General features: G+C 40.4%; 1 long non-coding RNA gene and 1 pseudogene across 1 annotated transcript in view; one reads left to right on the top strand and one right to left on the bottom strand.

Moving 5' to 3' along the window:
* The window catches only part of LOC118804373, a 57,988-nt gene extending 47,181 nt beyond the window's left edge, over positions 1-10,807 (bottom strand). Inside the window, exon 1 of the long non-coding RNA XR_005006980.1 lies at positions 10,728-10,807. This is a non-coding gene — a long non-coding RNA (uncharacterized LOC118804373). The remainder of the gene's footprint in view (positions 1-10,727) is intronic.
* On the top strand, positions 15-9,553 carry LOC118804371 (annotated as a pseudogene).
* Positions 10,808-15,816: the final 5,009 nt, after the last annotated feature.

Here is a 15,816-nt window from a genome sequence, read left to right as displayed (position 1 = left end):
TATTCCTTTATTTATTGCTTTGTTTATTTATCTTGACAGTCATGGAGCCTAAAACGATTGAAATGGCAGCCCTGGGAAGGGCCCTGTATCCTGGCATGTTGTACGACTGCCGCAGAGATTCTTTCATTCCAGGTAATAGTGTCGTGTACAACATGAAATATAGTTTACTTCAAGCGAACTCAATGGAAACATCCACATATCTGACCATTCACATGTATTTATCACAACTTAGTTATTTACTTATTGCCTCATGTGCTACTTACTAGGACACATAATGGCTAACTTACAAAATGATGTGGCGCAGAATTTAGTCTGAGGCATTGGCCCTTATCAAATTTGCATAAAACAAAGCAAACAACAAAACATGTTAGTTGTTTTTTTGGTAACACTTTCTATGAATGTCATGTTTGTAAGCATCTATAAACACATTCATAACATGTTATAATACATTCATAAGGCATAATAAACATGGCTATAAATATTTTTTAAAAATGCACGTTATAGCCATGCTTATTATGCATTATGAATTGTTAACATAATGTTATAAGTACTGTTCATAACAAATTATAAGAGCTCATAAGTTGTATTTGTCTGCTCTAAGTAAAGTGAAGCATACTGTACTAAAGCCTCCTCCAGTGTTAAGAGTGAGGATTCAAGTTGAAGTATTTACTGAAGGATTTACTGAAACACTAAAACATACACAATAAAGCAGGTTACAGGCTTCAAATGTCAGATTTTAAACTAGTGCTGCTATCAGTGTTTTACCCAATGTGGGAAAGTTAATATACACCACTGTTAGCTTGGCACTAACTTAATACTGCATATCCAATAGAATGCTAACAGAAATTAGCATTACTGTACTGTAGTGTAGAGATGTTAAAGAGTGAAGGTTTCTAGCACTTGATGTTAGAACCAGTGAGGGAACAAATTACAATGACAGCACTCTAGTATCTCGCCTCTCTGACTCCAGGCCTTCATTCCACAGTGACTTTACGCTCAAATAAAATATTGGAAATCTCAGGCCATGAATAAACTTTGTATTGTCTTAATGTTCTCTAACCTGGGACTGACTTCTTTGGCACTGAAAGTATAACATGTTATTAACACTACTTATAATGCATTATATTAACAATTCATAATGTATAATAAACATGGGTATAAAGTGTAATCCAGTGTAATTCATTTTTATAAATATTTATAATCATGTTTATAATGCCTTATGACATGTTATAAATGTGTTTATAGATGCTTACAAACATGACATTCATCGAAAGTGTTGCCGTTTTTTTTTTTTTCTAAAGATGTTTGAATGTGCAGTGTGATTAGAGTACACCTACAGTCTACAAGCAAGGGCAAACTTATAATAAAGTGACTAGTGATCAAAGAATAAGCTCCAGACTCTCACTCATTTCAGGTGTTACTCTATGGGATAAACAGTCTTTGTCCAAGGATTTGGATGTGCATCGACAGCCCAAGACTGATCTGAAATTTGTTGCTTCTGACTCACTCCAGGATAAGGCCAACGTCCTTGATGTCAGCGCCTCCCTCAAAGCCAGCTTTCTGGGTGGTTTAGTGGAGGTTGGAGGCTCAGCCAGATACTTGCATGACAAGAAGTCCTCAGACCGTCAGTCTAGAGTTACTATGCAGTATAGCCAGACAACAAGATTTGAGCAACTTACTATGACCCAGCTGGGTAAAATCTCCTACCCTGAGGTGTTTGAGCAGAAGACTGCCACTCATGTTGTTACAGCTGTACTGTATGGGGGTCAGGCCTTTATGGTGTTTGACAAAACAGTCTCAGAGAATGAGGACAAACAAGAGGTTGAGGAAAATCAAAGCGTAATGGTTAAGAAGATCCCTTCATTTTCCATTGAGGGGGAAGGAGCTCTAAAGATGAATGAGAATGAAAAGAAATTGGCTGAACATATCAGCTGTACATTTTATGGTGACTATGAGCTCGAGGAGAACCCCACCACATACATGGAAGCCTTGCAGCTATACAAGAAGCTGCCATCATTGCTGAGGCAGAGGGAGAATGATGCTGTGCCTGTGAGGGTTTGGCTCCATCCCCTGGCACGTTTGGACAGTAAAGCAGCTAAGCTGGAGAGAGAAATCGGAGCAATGCTCATATCTAAAGTCGAAGGCTTGTTGGAGGAGCTGGGAGATGCAGAGAGGAGATGCAATGATCTGGTTCAGAACACAGCAGTAAATGATTTCCAGGATGTGGGAGAAAGGCTGCACATATTTAAAGAATCGTTTGGTATCTACAAGGTGTTGTTACAAAAAGCTCTGGCCAGTGTGCTTCCTGCTATTCGGGGTGGGGAGGCAAAAGAGAGTTCACTGGCTGACATTCTGACTACCCACACCAACTCCCCCTTTAGGGCTAGCAAGCTAAAGCAGTGGTTAGAGAATGTTAATGGTGAACTAGATCTGCTGAGTTCCTACACCAGGGAACTGAGTGAAGTCCCGGTAATCACATCCTCAGCCCAGTTCAACAGCATCCTCTTCAGTCCCATGGTGGACACAGTCATATGCTTCTCCTTTACTTCTGTGAAGTATACAGATCCATATCTGCAAGCCATGACAGAGTTCCTGACAGCAGATCCATTTGGAAACCAGTCAACAGTCCCGAAATCAAGTGACCAAGACTTCAAGCCTTGGTTCAACAATCCTGAAATATCTAAGAAGATGAAAGAGAACCTTTCCCTCTTCAAAAGTTTTTTTAATGCCAATAAGGATAAGAAGACAGCCAGGTTTGTCATTTCATCAATCTCAGACCCCTCCAATCCTGGCATCTCCATCCGCCTGTATAAACAAGAGAACACAATGGATGACCACTTTTAACCAGTGTCCAAGCCTCCTGCTCCCAGCGTGGACATTCAGAATAGTAATGTGCTTCTGAAGCTTCAGAAGTCCCCAACTGGAGTGACAAGGCGGTACAGAGTGGAATACAGAATAACACAGTCCGATGCTTCAAGAGCTGATGGTGGCGCTTGGGAGACCATAGACACTCCAGATGCAAAGCAAACCTTCATATTAACTGGACTGCAGCTGGCCAACCAATACTGGGTCCGGTACAGAGCGGTCAGTGATGTGGGAGTGAGTGAAGCCAGTGAATCTGTCCAGTTCTCCCTCCAAGGGAAGGTCACCATTCCAGGGGGCAAGTCATGGGTCAGTGCAGAATTTCTTACTTTTCTTGTTATTGTTTTTGTAGCATTCACAAGATTTTGCATGACTTTTAATATTAGCCTGTAGGCTTTGGTAAAACCTCAGCAAAATCAGTTAAACTTGGTCATGTCATTTCTGAATATTTGTGGGCCCAAATTACTTGGGGATCCTCACCTGCCTTGTTTATAACCCCATTTCCAAGAAAGTTGGGATGCTGTACAAAACATAGAAAAAAATAGAATGCAATAATATGCAAATCACATAAACCCAATATTTAATTCAGAACAGCACAAAGACAATATATCAAATTTTTAAAACTGAAAATGTTATTACATATACATACTGTTTCGAATTTGGTGCCAGCAACACCTTCCAAAATAGTTGGGTCATTGGCATGTTTACTTGTTTTGCACCACCTGTTATTTTAGCTACATTCTGTAAGTGTTTGGGAACTAGAGAGACGGAATTCTGTAGTTTTGAAAGTGAAATCTTTTCTTGGTTTTGTATATGGGATTTCAGCTGCTCAACTGTTTGGGGTTTTCTTTATTGTAATTTTTCATTTCATAATGTGCCAAATGTTTTCAGTGGTGACAGGTGTGAGCTACAGGCAGGCCAGATTAGCCCGCTGACTCTTTTACTATGGAGCCCTACAGTTGTAATATACGCAGAACATGGTTTTACATTGTCTTGCTGAAATAAGCAAGGGCTTCCCTGAAAAAGACGTCATCTGGATGACAGCATGTGGTGCCAAAACCTGTATATATCATTCAGCATTAATGGTGCCTTCACAGATGTGCAAGTCACGGAGTGTAGTTAAAATAAGAGGTGATGCAAACAAGAGTAAGGGATGTTTTTGCTTTCTGCTTACAGTGAGAAACAGACCTGAAATTATTTTTCTTCACAAACCTAAAGAAATCAAATCAAGAGAATTTTTTTTCATTGCAGTTCAAAAAATCAAAAAATTTATCAGAATTGTTCAATTATATAATCAATCTATAATATCCTATCATATGTTTGCATTCCACACAGAACTGGACCTATTCCTCCCTCTTTAATGAACTAAGGAAGAAAATAATGACCAACTTGGGCGTCTCACGGTGGAGTCTGTCAACCATCACGTCAGAAGTTTCAAATCAGCTCAGCGATATTGTGAGTAGTTTCAATAAATGTGTGGCTCAAGAGTGTAACAACTTTATTGAACATAATCTGACTGTTTGCAAAATTCTAAACCGCCTCCTTTAGTTACCATGTCAAATATGTTAGCTCAGGCTGCCTGGTAGCATCTGAAACACTTGTATTAACAGACTGAAAACTTTTTGCAGCCCAAAGGATTATATATATATATATATATATATATATATATATATATATATTGGAAACCATGTTTTCATTAATCAAACCAGGGAAGTCTTATAGCCACTGAGCATTATAAAAACAAGGAAGAGGTTGAAGCCATAGGTATACATTTATCAGGCGTGTCCAATCTCATCCGCAAAAGGGCCGATGTGGCTGCAGGTTTTCATTCAAACAAGCAGGGAAAATCTTTTTGCACTTGTTTAATCAATTGGTCTCAGTCTTCAAACATTTGATCACATGCATGGTTGGAATAAAACATGCTGCCATACTGGCCCTTTGCAGATAAGACTGGACACCCCATACATACATAGATGGGTTCAGCAAGGCATGTCAACGATGCTGCCATTTTGGCCCTGTCAACACCTGCAAGCATCAAATAAATGTAAATCTACACATCAATTCACTTTGATACTGCGTTGTATTAGCTTCCTTATTTAAATTTTGTTGACAAGGACACATCTTGTAAACAAGGACTTTTAGCTAACGTCAATAAAGCAAAAACAAATTATGGCATATCTGTGATGGACAGGCGACCTGTCCAGGGTGTTTCCTGCCTTCTGCCTAATGTGTGCTGGGATAGGGTCCAGCAACCCCCACTACCCAGGAGGATAAGTTCCTTAGATGATGAGGGAGTGAGTGAGTGAGTGAGTGAGTGAAATTTAGGTATTTGTATGAGTATGTGTAACACTCATACACAGATTTGTAATACAGTTGCAGAGTTTAATGACATACAAAAATATCAATAGCAATTAGAGATAAATTGGAGCAGCACAGAACAAAAGAGCAAATCCACATCAAGTTCAAAAAACAGACAGAGTCCAAAAAAACAGAGTAATGGATACATGGAAAAACAGCTCAGAACTGACACAAAGAGTGGCAATACCTCACAAGGAGTGAGAGTCTGTGTATAAGTAGGCTAAGTAATGAGGAAACTTGAATCAGAAGTGTAAAATGGGAAGAGACCAACCATCAGTATTCTGGAGAAGCAGATCTCTGAAAAGTAGTTATCCGTGAGGGCATGATAGAACCCACCTCCCAACGTTCGTCTCCAAGCGCACTACATCCCCAGCTGGTGGGCAGTCCCAAGGTCTCGGAGCAGGTAAATCAGGCTGGTGGTAATGAAAGTCTGTGATGAGGGATGGGTCCAGGATGTCAGTGGCCAGAACCCAACACCGCTCCTCTGGGCCATACCCCTCCCAGTCCAGTAGATAGTGGATGCACCCACCCATGATGGGGGGGGCATTATTCAGTGAAGCAGGGATCACTGGTCTGAAGAGGGAACGTGAAAGCTAGGTGAGACTTTATAATGATGGGGCCACTTGAACCAAAACAAACCGAAGGGTGTTAGACCATTGGAAGTATTATGAAGAGAACACTGTACATATAATGCCCATATAATGGTCTTGACAGTAGTGTTCCAGTGTCACCAATGTTCTGGTGAGGCACTCAACCTGGAGGGTTGAGACCAGGAATGGCTTTGTACCTCCAAGCGGTTGTTTGTCCAGATGCCATTGAGTATGAATTTCTAATACTGATAACACAAAATACTTTGATATGTACTTGATATATAACTACTCTTCACATAGAGAACAATGAATGGTGCTGTTATGAAAAGCTAACACAGCTGTGTTCCAAAGCTGATATATTTTGTTCTCTGTGCATTTTCCCAAAAAAATTTGACACTGGTTGCTCTGGATTACAAGGATGTTAGGAAGTTGAAAAAGTACATTTCTTTGTTTGTCCACTGGTACCTGCTGCATTCTGCCATGTCTTGTAGCATCATAATGTTATTCTGTTTATATTTGTTTGATTTATTCTAAAAATATCATGTTTCTTTTTATCTGAAAAAACTCTTATGTGAAGATTGATTGTTATTCGATATTTGAAATTTCCATCAATGAAATTTCCATTTTTTTTCAATGTCAAAATTTGCATGATGTGTAAAGAATTTTATACATAATGTAAATAAGTTTCCTTCATTACCATTCTTTGTCTTCTCTTTGCTCAGAACTGGAGCACATCCACTTTTGGTAAGGAACAAAGCCCAGGAGTCTCACGTGGGAAGGTTTCCCAGATCCAGTTAGGAGTGCCATATCCAGTCTGCAACCCTGTGAGTAACATTGCACTTGAAATGATTTAATAGGCAAAAAAAAGGGTTAATTAAGACTTAATAATAAACATAAACAAGTTTTATTTTTTATTAATTATGCTAAGAATCAGAACAAGTAATGTTTTTTTATATCTAAGGATTTGCAGGATTGCTCATTACCTACACCTACAATGCTTATGATCACCACAGAGCATACCCTTTGTGGGACCACTCATTGGAGGGCTGAAAGTAGGACTGGCTTTGTTCTTCCAAGGTGTTGTTCCTTCAGATGCCAATGGGTACGTTCTCATGATACTGGCCAGAGGTGGAAAGTAACAAATTACATTTACTCTTGTTACTGTACTTGAGTACATTTTTCCCTGTAATGGTACTTTTTGGAGTAAGCTTTAATCACAGTACTTCTACTCTCATTTAATTTATAAGGAAACACTTTTACCTTGTTAATTTAATGTTTAATGATGTTAGAGTAACATATATTATGAGCTTATCAGCTTATAAACCAATAGTAGAAAGCCCAGTTGAATTTAAAAGATTCGCCAATCAAAACACAGCAACTCCCAGCTACAACAACAGTACACAGACCTCCAGTTAGTGGAGGAAGAAAGAACTCTACCAGCACAGACAAGGAACAGACTTTATCCAAATGGTCATCTATATATTTACTTTTAATTTGACTCAATCAAATCTTTTTTTTATAAAGCAGACATAATTAAACAAGGAAAAACCATGTACAGCCTTTCAGGGCTTCTAAATTACTTTGTTGGAAACAGATAAACTAGCAAGTCTTATATAATCATCTAACCATGCGGAACATGTAGTTTAAATTTTTCCTCACATATCATGCTTTAGTTTTGCAAAAACAGGTTATCTCCACTGATTTATCCAACTCAGAAACATTTTCAGACTGTGATTGCAGATATACAAAAAAGTAACTTGAATACTCAAGTAGTTTTCCAATAAACTACTTATTTACTCTTACTTGAGCAATTTTCTTTATTAAACTTTTAAAACTTTTTCTCAAGTAAATTATCACTACAGTAACAGTACTTTTACTTAAGTAGGGATTTTCAGTACTCTCTCCACTCCAATACTTGCACAATATACATATATATATATATATATGTATATATATATATATATATATATATATATATATATATATATATATATAATGCACACATTGAGCCAAAACATTATGACCACTTGCCTAATATGCTGTTAGTTCTCCGTCTGCCTGACTGTAAGGTTTCAGCCGGCCCCGCAGAGGGCCGGGGACATAGCTTCAGGAACTCAATTCCCAGAAGCCCGCGGGCTGATTAAGCCCAACGTGACACACCTGCGGACTCCTCTACTTAAGGCCATGGCAAACAGTGGCGTTTGTCACACCTTTGTAGAGGGGTGACTGGTACGGTACTTAGTGTTGCTAAAGAAAAGAAAAGAAAAGAGGGCTGAGAAAAGAAATTGCCCCAAAACTAAAAAGAAAAGAGGGCTGAGAAAAGAAATTGCAGGATTCTTGAGCTACAAACAGCTTGAAAAAATAGAAGCGGTTTTTGCTCCACCAACAGCAAACAACTTAAGCAAAGTCTACCTTCCCTTCGTTCTTGGAGGGGAAGTGTTTTTGTTTTCTCATTATCTTTCGTTTCACCTTTCTAGTTCAGCCTTTGTTTGAGCACGCTGCTTTCAGCGTTTCTTTTGTTTTGCCATTCGTCGTTTTCAATTCCAATGTGCACAATCACCAAATTAACACTCCGTTGCCTCAAAAATGTTTGTTGTGACACACTCCTCTCGTAAACACCGTTAAAAAATTCTGATTTGTATCACAGTATCCTTTCTGTCGGTTTGGACCAGACAAGACAGTATTTGTTGCCTTTGCACATCAATGAGCCTTGGGTGCCCGACACTCTGACGTTGTTTTGTCCCTCCTCGAACCACTGTCAGCAGATACTCCCCTTTGCTGACAAGGAGCACCCCACTAGCCTTGCCATTCAGAGATGCTCCGACAGCATCTTCTTGGCCATAATGATTAAGTCCTTGTTAGAGCTGCTCAGATCTTCACTTCTGCCCAGTTTACCGCATCAAACACATCGACTACAAGAACTAACTGTTTGCTTACCTTTTGTTTTTGACACAAAATAATTAACCTGATTTGCTTCATCTGTAAGTGTTCACTATTTTTTGGCTCATCAGTGTATATTAAACAGACACTGCATTAAATAGAAAATATGTCTCTTGAGATTTACAATCTGGAACAGCCATTTACAGGAATCTCAAATATAATTTTTGTTTCAAATATTATTTTTTTGCGTTGCAGCTTCGCAATAAATCTGAAGACTGGGCAAAGGGATGGAGATGACATTGCATTCCACTTCAACCCCCGTGTTGGGACACCCTCTGTTGTGCGTGACAGCTTCAGAAATGGGCAGTGGGAGAATCCAGAAGAGACCTCAGGGGGTCCATTTGTGAAAGGAGGAGGCTTTGATTTGTTCATGGTTGTTAAACCAGAAGGCTATGAGGTACAGAGCTTGAAGAAGTAAAAGAAGTGAATTAACAACATAAGTAAAATAGGTAAATTGTTACACAAACAGTTTTGCTTTATTTTCTTCAGGTAATCGTGAATGGGTACGTTTACTGTATGTTCTGGCACCGTATGCCAGTGGAGAGTGTGTCTGCGCTTCATATCCATGGAGACATTTTCATGACCACCTTTGGCCTCATTGAAGTAAGTAGTTTTTGTTTGTGTACTTTTTGGCAACAGCTCTGGATAAAAGCACATTCATTACATCATCCATTAAAAATAGTGTATATCTATCAATTTTAAAAGTTTCTTTCAACCAGGTGGACAATGTTAATATGAAGGTCACCATGCCTGCCCATATTTGAGGATACTAATCATCTCCATTAAGTTTGTTTTTTCTTTAGGGGGTGTTGTACTCAAGTATCAAAATGATCTTGTAGTAGTCCCTGTTCTGTTTTACATAATACACCCATTTAGGTAATTAGGTAATAAGGTTTTAAATAATAATCCAGTGCTTCAGGTGTCTGCTGTTATCAAGCTAAGAGTTAAAGGAACACAAAGTTTTCCTAATTTGATGAAAGATTTCACATCACACAATAACCACCGTCTCTCAGTGTAACTCATGCAGTTGCTTCTGTAGAATTTGAAAAAGTTGTGCATCTCTTTTCAAATTTTCAAGTATAATGTGAATGTTCTTTGCTTTCTCCAATTGAAATGACTCAAGTTCAGGGACAGGGTATTCTTCCAGGCTTTATGCTTACAATATAGAATGACTCTTACTTCACCTCTCTTTAAGCTAAGCATATCGCTGCTGTCAGAAGAAACCTCATTTCCTTTTTTGTCGTTTATTCAGTTTTTGACAATGTCATGATGAACTGAAAGAAACAGCCCAAAACTATTTGGGGAAAAAAGTCTGGTTCCATTGACTTACATTAAAAGGAAGTATGTTTTTTTCCATGTCCTGTAAAGTTACCATTTTGGAGATACAAGGTTTTTTTTTCCGACAACAGCGATATGACGTTGTAGTGAAACTTTATACACTAGTTAGGTTTTAATGGTACAGCATATATTTGCAGAAAGATTGTGGTCTCAGGTTATTTTAATTTGTACAAAAAAATATCGTACTAGGTTATCAAGAATCTGCCCTACCGAGACAAGAGTTAAGCCAATTTTCCACCGCATGGTACAGCTTGACTCAACTCCACTTGCTTTTGGTACCAGCTACTTCGTTTTCCACTGCAGATACAGTACACCCTCAATGTAGCTGGTCGCCACTTGAAACTGCCAATACGTGAAGACAAAATGTTGTTCAGAAGAGGCTGATGGCAGCAAGATAAAATACCAGGAGAGTTTGTGAAATACTACATCAGAGTTCAGACAACGAGACAATTCTGGTTGCTCAAAGGTGACACAAGAGTATGCTAACCTGGTTGCTAGCATTTGCATGTGTTTTTAGCAATTCTCTCCAACCAATCATTAGTCGGTAGTTTTTTTTTTTAGGTCACCTTCTGGTATCGGTTCAGCTCGCTTGGAACCTCAACAGAGGTGGTGCCAAAAATAATACCTGGTATCAGGTACCAGGTGCCAGATCTGCCTAGTGGAAAACCAAAAAAAGCAAGTAGAGTCAAGTCGAGCTGGTACCATGCAGTGAAAAAGAGGCTTTAATTTAACTGTTATGTGATTAACACTGGCAAATTATGGATTTAACAATGTGTTGTGACACATTGCAAAATCACAATGCAAAATAACAGTAACAGTGCATCACAATGGTTTTATTCAGTGTTGATTTTCTAAATGAAAATAAGTGAACACATCCTCTATAAGGAACTTAAATGACAAATTTTAATGCACAATTTCTATTTGCTTACTGAGTTTTGAGGGGTAAAAATTTTTGGGGGAAAAAAAAACCTTTTTCACAGGACATACTTTGTTTCATTTTTCCCAATATATTAAATTCAGCAAATCAAAGAGTGATTGTGCATTAAAATAGGCAGAAGTGTGCTCCCTGTACAGGATGTAACTTATTTTCACTTAGAAAATCAACAAAACATGTAATTTGACCAGGGTGCCTCAACTTTTGCATCCAACTGTGGTTACAGTTTGCATTTTTCCTTATTCTTCAAATTTTGTTCAAAATATAAAATATTGAATTGCAAACACAGTATCAAGAATTGACTTGATTCGTGGGCCCAGTGTTTTTGTTGTGCTACTACTGGTAATATTAATTTGTTAATAAATTTGGAGGACATGTAAAGAATATGTTTAATCTAAGAAACCATAGATTTCTTGTCTAAAATCACAGATTTCAGTAGAGAATTTGAATAGAGGTAGAATTCAAGTTTATTTAATTGGCCACATAAACAGTGTATTGCAGATAATGTTTAGTGCACTGGTGTATTGAATTTTTTTATTTATTTATTTTTTTCCATTTGACAGCATACATTTTTTTTAGCTTTGGTATTATTTGCTTTGATTTGTCTTTAACATTGTTTCTTCTGCTTTTTTTTGTTGCCACTTTATGCATTTTATTGTTATCCTTTTGCTCCTGCTATCCAGATGTAAAAAAGATTCTTGTTGGATGAAGTTCTTTGAATAAAGTTTGACAGAATCACATCAGTGGACTTTCGTGTTTACACTGAAGTGCAGCAACCAGAAGAAAGCTCTTGAAAATGTTCTTCCAGTCTTTAGTGATGCCATCTGAAGGATACTTAGCATCGAGAACTTGCATACACACAATTTTCTGTGAAGAATGTCTATAATAGCTTAACTTTTTGATTATGTCCCTGAAAGTCACATGAATGCATTACATGAAGTCTAGGCAGAGTGGAGGGTGTTATCTCCCCATCTCCAAAGCCAAAAAGAAACTTTGAAAATGTCACCTCTGGATCCATCTGTATGGTATACCTGTGTGGTTTCCAGAGACACCCATTGTGGAGATACATGCATTCACAGTAGCCAGAACATGTTTTTCAGCATTTTTTGAGCCAAATGCTACAAACTGTTTCTGATCTTCTTGTCAAATTAATAAATGTATACTAATATGAACAGGGGAAGATGTTTTTAGTTGGGGGTGCTGAAAGCAATATACGCCTGACATGAAAAGAAATAACACTGTTAAGGTAAATACTGCCAATATATGGCTTTACTACATTCAATTTAGTTTCAAGTTCAGATCCTTTATTATTTTTACAAGTTACAGGTAACCAACGCTGAATGAACTAGTACCCCAATATCCTGTGCCCCTGGTGACTAATGCAGATAAAAAACAGTTATGCAGAACTGCAGGTGAGAGCGGGACAAACCGTTTAGGTTGTGGGCAAACGGTGCAAATTTACAGCTGGAGCAGGATAAAGTCTTGTATGAGTGGACAGGAGCAGGACTAAACAAATCACTCCAGTGCAGACCTCTACCTAAAGGCATATCCATGACCATATTTCCAGCTCAAGATTGAAGATTCAGAAGGCAGGTCAAAAATACAATTCAATTTTTTTTTTATCACAACTGTCTTGTGAGTGTGCAAATACTACCGTTCAAAAGTTTGGAATCACTGTTTGTAAAAATGTAAAACTTTCATTCATTCATTCATTCATTCATTCACCACCTAATCCAGTTGGGTCACGGTAGCAGTTTGGAGAGCAGAGAATCCCAGAAGACCCTGTCCCCCGCAATTTCCTCCAGCTTATTCCCGGGGACCACCAGCCACTCCCAGGCCAACTTGGAGATATAGTCCCTCCAGCAGGTCCTAGGATGACCCCGGGGTCTCATGCCAGTAGGCCGTGCCTGGTACAACCCCACCGGGAGGCATCCAAGGGTGCATCCGGATCAGACGCCCGAATCATCTCAACTGGCTACTCCGAGCTCCTCCTGGATGACCAAGCTCCTCACCCTAACAAGTAGAGTGTAGCCCACCACCCTGCAAAGATAGCTCATTTCCGCCACTTTTATTTGTGATCTCATTCTTTCTGTCATTACCCACAGCTCATGACCATAGGTGAGGGTCAGGATCTAGGCCAACCGGTAAACAGAGAGCTTTGACTTCTGGCTCTGCTCCTTCTTCACCACTACAGTCCAGTACAGTGACCGCATTACTGTTGCCGCCTATCCCAGCCTCCAGCCGATCTCACGATCCCTCCTCCCATCACTCCTGAACAAGATCCCAAGATACTTAAACTCCTCCACCTGGGGCAGGTCCTTTCCCCTTACCTGAAGTGGGCATGCCATCCTCTTCTGGGACCATGGACTCCAATCGCTTCACAATCAGCTGCAAACTGCTCCAGTGAGTGCTGGAGGCATCCATGCGATCCAGCCAAAAGAACATCATCATCATCATCATCATCATCATACGAACACAGCTCTCACTCTGGAGAACCTCCTACAAAATATCTCAAGGAACATCGTCGTAAGCCTTTTCCAAGTCTACAAAATGCATGCCCGCTCAACAATCCTTGAGAGGGTGAAAAGCTGGTCAATTGTTCCACAACCAGGACAGAATCTGCATTGTTCCTCCTCAATCTGAGGTTCAACTATCAGTCAGAGTCTCCTTTCCAGCACTTTGGCATAGACTTTCCTAGGAAGGCTGAGCAGTGTTATACCCCAGTAGTTGGCACACATCCTCCAGACCACTTTCTTAAAAATAGGGACAACCACCCCAGTCCGCCAATCCAAGGGTACTGTTCCCGAGGTCCATGCAATCATGCAGAGGCATGTCAGCCACAACAGCCCCACAACATCCAGAGCCTTAAGCATTTCCAGACGAATCTCATCCATCCCCTGTGCCTTGCCATTGAGCAGCATTCCAACTACCTCAGTGACCTTCACCAGGGAAATGGAGTCTGACACACCAGAAGCACCTGGCTCTGACTCCTGAGAGATGCATGTCTCTCGGATTTAGGAGTTCCTCAAAGTGCTCCTTCCACCAACCGACAAAATCCTCATTTGAAGTAAGATTTACTCCACCCCTGCCAAATACAGCTTGGGCAAAGCCACCCCAACCGCTCCTGAGTCACTGAACAGTTGGCCAGAACCTCCTTGAGGCCAACTGAAAGTCTTTTTCAATGGCCTCGCTGAACTCATCCCACGCTCTGGATTTTGCTTCCGCCACCATTGCCGCTACTACCTTTTTTGCTTGTTGGTACCTATCTGCTGAGTCAGGAGTCCTCCGGGCTGTCCAGTCCCTTTCTTCAGCTTGATGGCCTCCCTCACCACCAATGTCCACCAGGGGGTTCTTGGGTTACCGCCCTGACAGGTACCAACAAGCTTTTGGCCACAGCTACGCCTGGCAGCTTCCACAATGGAGGTTTTGAACAGGGTCCATTCAGACTCCATGTCCCCTACCTTCTCCGGGACAAAAGAAAAGCTCTCCCGGAGGTGGGAGTTAAAATCATTCCGAACAGGGGCTCCCGACAGTTGTTCCCAGCACACCCTCACTATTCACTAGGCTTGATGCCTACCAGGTCTGACCATCAGTCTTCCCTGCCTGATCTAACTCACCACCAGATGGTGATCAGTTGACAGCTCAGCACCTCTCTTCACCCCGAATGTCCAGAACATATGGTCCCAAGTCAGATGAAACAACAACAAAGTCAATCATTGATCTTTGACACAAGCAGCTCTGGTACCATGTACATTAATGAACATCCTTGTGTTTTAACTTGGTGTTCGTTATGGACAATCCATGACTAGCACAGAAGTCCAATGACAATTCAACATTCAAGTTTAGATTGGGCAGGCCATTCTTCCCAATCACACCTCTCCCCCAGTCATTGCCAACATGAGCATTGAAGTCCAGCAATACTATGGAGTATTGAGTATCCAGAGCCCCACCCACTCACTCCAAGAAGGTTGAATACTCTGACCTGTTGTTTGGTGCATAAGCACACATAAACAATGCCCGGCACCTCTCACCATCAGAGCCAACACTGTGGGTGGAGATGAGCTCAACTATATCTAGTTGGTACCTTTCAACCTCCTGCACAAGCTCCTGCTGCTTCCCCCCAGTGAGGTTACATTCCAAGTACCAAGAGTCAGTTTCTGCCACAGGAGTCTATGCCGCCATGGGCCTCCCTGCCATCTCCCACTGCCTATACAGCACTGCACCGGTACCCCATGAGCCCAGCCAGGTTACGTGGGCTGCCCGGCCACCAGCTGCTCACCAAGCAACACTACCCCCAGGCCTGGCTCCAGGGGTAGGTCCAGGTAACCCTCTCCTGAGCAGGGTACACTGGTTTCTGCATCCCTTTGTCATGGAGGATTTTTGGATCGATTTAGTCTGGGTCTTCACTCCAGACCTGTTCACTTTGGAAGACCCTACCAGGAGCATATTGCTCCAGACGACTTAGCTCTAAAGATCCCTAGATCCCTATATTGCTCATTTAATGTACATCATTTATCATTTAATCATTATTCACAAGAAACTTGATATAAAACACCTATAATAATGTGGCAGCTGCCACTTACTCTGGATTGCAGAGGAAGCCCTAGAGGCATGGCATGCAGATTTGTAGAAAGTATTGTAACAACTGAAGTGGTTGCCACTGTACATTCAAATATAAATGGTAGCAGTTTCTGAAACAACACAAAGAAAAGGTATATGCACATCAACACCACATTTTTATATATATACTCTTAAGAAACTGCAGTAACATAAAGGCTCTTGCTATGCAGACTT

This window comes from Colossoma macropomum, unplaced genomic scaffold, assembly GCF_904425465.1.
Source record: "Colossoma macropomum unplaced genomic scaffold, Colossoma_macropomum, whole genome shotgun sequence".
Lineage (NCBI taxonomy): Eukaryota > Metazoa > Chordata > Actinopteri > Characiformes > Serrasalmidae > Colossoma > Colossoma macropomum.
This window is presented reverse-complemented; position numbering and strand designations above follow the sequence as displayed.